Source organism: Helianthus annuus, chromosome 15 (genome assembly GCF_002127325.2).
Source record: "Helianthus annuus cultivar XRQ/B chromosome 15, HanXRQr2.0-SUNRISE, whole genome shotgun sequence".
NCBI lineage: Eukaryota > Viridiplantae > Streptophyta > Magnoliopsida > Asterales > Asteraceae > Helianthus > Helianthus annuus.
In genome coordinates, this window is record NC_035447.2 from 108,062,096 (window position 1) to 108,065,532 (window position 3,437).

The following is a 3,437-nucleotide window of genomic DNA, read 5'->3' on the forward strand; positions in this document are numbered from 1 at the left end:
CTACCATTATTAATCAGAGTTTTGGTTCTGATTGAGAATATGCGTTTCTTTTTCACCATTTCATGAAAACCCTAGATCTCACCTCGTGTTTTTCTGGTTTCAGTCATCTACTATCCATATGATTCAAGCATCAGGTAAACATTCTTATTTTTCTGATTATTAATATGTTCTATCTTAATTCTTTTGTTAATGTTAATGGGTTCGACTATAGAATGCCCTAGCGGCCACCTCCGGTGATGACGGCGAGGGTTTCGACGAGTTGATTTCAGAAATGGAAAATAGGTGAAACTTATTGAAGGGGCGATTATATTAGCAGCTAAAGAACTGGATGACTTAACTAATAGCAGGTTTGTATTTTTTTTGTTTTTGCAATTTTTGTTATAGGAACTAGAATGGAGGTTGTTTTGATTTAACTAATACAAATCGTTCATTTAGGTTTGATTGTTCAGGTTGACTTCGGAAATAGAGACGATAATAATCAAATCTAGGGCATCCATAGTTGTACTGTCGAAGAACTATGCAAAATCCAGATGGTGCCTTAACGAGCTTTGGTTGATCCTGGAGCAAAGGAGGGAGTGCAATCATTTCCTTTTACCTGTTTTTATCACGTCAACGCATCAGACGTTAGGAACCAAACAGGAATATTTTCTATAGAAGGGTCAAAAGCGACAGTGGATAGTGTGAAGCAGTCGAAGGCAGCATTAACAGAGGTGGCCGATTTGAGTGGCATGGTTCTTTCTGGGTATACGTGCTTTCTCTCCCTATTCATCTTTATACTTCAAAATTTAGGAAACTATTATGTCTCTTAATTTATTAGGATACAGTGCTAAAAATTTGCTTAGCGCTTTGGTTGAACATAATTAAGGAATCTCAGTTCTGGCTTAGAAGATGGTCAAATTAAGTCAATGTTTGAGAAATTCATCAAGTGCTTTAGAGTTTATACAAAGTGACCACTAATTGATTTTGTTGTTTAAAAAATCTTTTATTGGATAAATCGACTTTGACAAACCTAAAAGCAAAAGATGAAGAAAAATGTACTGAGTATGTAGGTTTTGTAACTTTATACCAAGTTATAAACACTCCCTAAAAATTGAAGAGGAATCCTGGTATCATTCCTTTATGTTGGGGTATGTATGGGTCGGTCTGAGTCGCTTTTGACCAAAAGTCATAACCATAACCGCGATTTCGATTAATGGATAACCATAACCACAACGGACCGAATATGACGGTTTTGATTAATCGGTTTCAGAGGTTATAGCGAGTCGGTTATGGTCGATTAACTATGATTTACGTCTAGCTAAAAATAACTCATTTTTTTAACAATGGAACAATACATTACATCTTTGTATATATTAATATATGGCATATAGAATATGCAAACAAAACGATATGATATATATAAACAATAAATCTAAACAAACTTTCAACCAAAACATATGATATAATCCATAAACTCGGGTGCTGTACTGTTTTTTTATTCATAATATTTACCAATGTTATTGTATTTGTAGAATTGTTATCCGGTAAACAAACTAATACTTCATGTGATTGTCAGGGAGAAAGTGAAAAACTAACCGTTAACAACATAAATAAACCCAAGGTATTCGGAAACAGTTCAGACGGGTGCTGGTAAAGATGTATCTATTTGTCATTGGCGGCGTCTTGAAGTTTTATAAGGTTATTGCTAAAAGCAAACTTTTGTGATATTGTTTTCTTATTTTAGTATTTAATTTTGACTATATTATGAATTGTAGGGTTAATGCATGCTTGAATTTGAGTTTTCTTTATCAAATAGATGTAGTAATGTGATTGTTATTGATCCAAAGAATTCCTTTTTCATAGCTTTCAAAAGTTTTTTCCAGGTTTTAACCTTGATAAATTAAGAAAACAGAGGTCACGTGTCTCATATGCATCAATATCTGCAATTGGTATGTTTTTTTTTTGCTTCAAAATCCTCTATTTCATGATTAAATTATGAAATGTTTGTGATTCTTATGGTTTTTTTATTTGTTTAGAAACTATAGGTACGAGTTACTCTCGACACATGGAAGATGAGTATCAGAAGTTTATCCGGAGAATGAACCCGCCTCGAGTCGTAATCGACGAGGAATCGTGTAAAAATGGTACAATCATTCAGGTATTAAAACTTTTTAATTTTTTTTATCTTTTTGAATGCACACCAGGTTATTTGTGTTTATGCGTGCGTGAATGAAAATGAGTTAACGAAATTTTTTATTCGACCTAATCGTGAGAATGTTCTTGATAATTTAAAAGAAGATAACATTATTGGTAAAGAGGGAATTGGAGTTGTTTACAAAGGGGTAATGCCAAACAACGAGCTTGCAGCCGTCAAGATATTACTGGTTATGAGTTGTGGTTCAACCTATGATCATGGGTTCAAACATGAGAAAAATCTACTGGTTTATGTGTACATGTCTAATGGAAGCTTAGGTGTAGGAATAACAATTGTCATGGAGGGTCCACCTTGCATTCTAGCTGTGTACGTGTACTTTTCATTATATTTTCTATAGTGTCATTTGTTGAATTCATCCAGAAGTGCAAGAATTCAAATATAAATTCATTATAACAAATATATATATATATATTTGTATAAGTAACGTATGTAACACCCAAAAGTGCATAAAGCAAAAAAGAATCGCGTATACTCACAGCGGTTGGATGGATTGAAGGGAGCGCTTGAGAGTAAGATTAGCCTGAATAGTTCGATAGCATAACGATAAGTGACGCGTAAAACGAGAATAAGTGTTGGTGGGTCGGACAGCTGGTCGATCAGACGGTAGTCCGATCGGACAGCTGATTGTACGAGTGACTGACCGTTTGGACGGCTGTCCGTTCGGGCGGTTCGTTCGAGTGGATTGTTTCTTCCTTTAGGAAGGAATGTGTTTGTGTATGATGGTTTGACTTTTGAAGTTTTTGTTGTAGCATTTGAAAACATTGAAGTACCTTTACCTTCCAGGTCGGTCGATCGAACGGTCGTTCGATCGGCCGGCAACCCGATCGGCTGGGCACCTTAGTGAGAACAAGTTCACAGCAGAATGCCACTCGATCAGACAACAGTTCAATCGGGTTGCATTCCTGGTGCATTGAATCATGTTGAAAAATCGATTAAGTGTTAAAGCCCAAGTATCTCATGACCCGAAGAGTTATCCAATCGGATGGTAGTCCGATCGAACAGCAGTTCGTTCAATACTCAAACTTCAAAGATTAGAAAAAGTGATAAAATGTGGGACCCATAGTGCAAGCCGATTGGTTGGCCGGCTGTTCGGGTGGCTGTCCGTTCGGACAGCAGTCCGGTCGGATGACACCCCGTCCTGGACGTCCCGTTCGTCTTACACTTGGTTGTTTTTGATTGTTTGTCGTTTTATCGAGGCTTTTTTATAACGAGTCCAACAACAGGAACTTTGTCAATACTTGGT

At 36.4% G+C, this 3,437-nt stretch overlaps 1 long non-coding RNA gene across 1 annotated transcript; it reads left to right on the forward strand.

The window, feature by feature from the left end:
• The first annotated feature begins 217 nt into the window (after window positions 1–217).
• Window positions 218–2,143, forward strand: LOC110910028. The gene is made up of 5 exons (XR_002575774.2): window positions 218–347; window positions 436–742; window positions 1,556–1,677; window positions 1,863–1,928; window positions 2,016–2,143. It is a non-coding gene; the product is annotated as an uncharacterized LOC110910028 (long non-coding RNA).
• The last annotated feature ends 1,294 nt before the right edge of the window (window positions 2,144–3,437 follow it).